Consider the following 347-nt stretch of genomic DNA (forward strand, 5'->3'; position numbering starts at 1 on the left):
CCCACCTCCATCATCCCCCTCCTGTTGTGCCTCCCACCTCCATCCCCCCCACCCTCCAGCCACTCCTGCGACCTCCATCACCCCCCTCCTGTTGTGCCTCCCACCTCCATCCCCCCCACCCTCCAGCCACTCCTCCCACCTCCATCACCCCCCTCCTGTTGTGCCTCCCACCTCCATCCCCTCCACCCTCCAGCCACTCCCCCTACCGCCATCACCCCCCTCCTGTTGTGCCCCCCACCTCCGTCCCCTCCACCCTCCAGCCACTCCCCCCACCTCCATCATCCCCCTCCTGTTGTGCCTCCCACCTCCATCCCCTCCACCCTCCAGCCACTCCCCCCACCTCCATC

General features: G+C 68.6%; 1 protein-coding gene across 1 annotated transcript in view; it reads right to left on the reverse strand.

Moving 5' to 3' along the window:
* The window catches only part of CPLX1 (complexin 1), a 41,493-nt gene that overhangs the window by 7,008 nt on the left and 34,138 nt on the right, over positions 1-347 (reverse strand). The window lies entirely within an intron of this gene.

The sequence above is a fragment of the Sapajus apella genome, unplaced genomic scaffold (genome assembly GCF_009761245.1).
Source record: "Sapajus apella isolate SASKATOON/1434 unplaced genomic scaffold, GSC_monkey_1.0 scaffold85, whole genome shotgun sequence".
Lineage (NCBI taxonomy): Eukaryota > Metazoa > Chordata > Mammalia > Primates > Cebidae > Sapajus > Sapajus apella.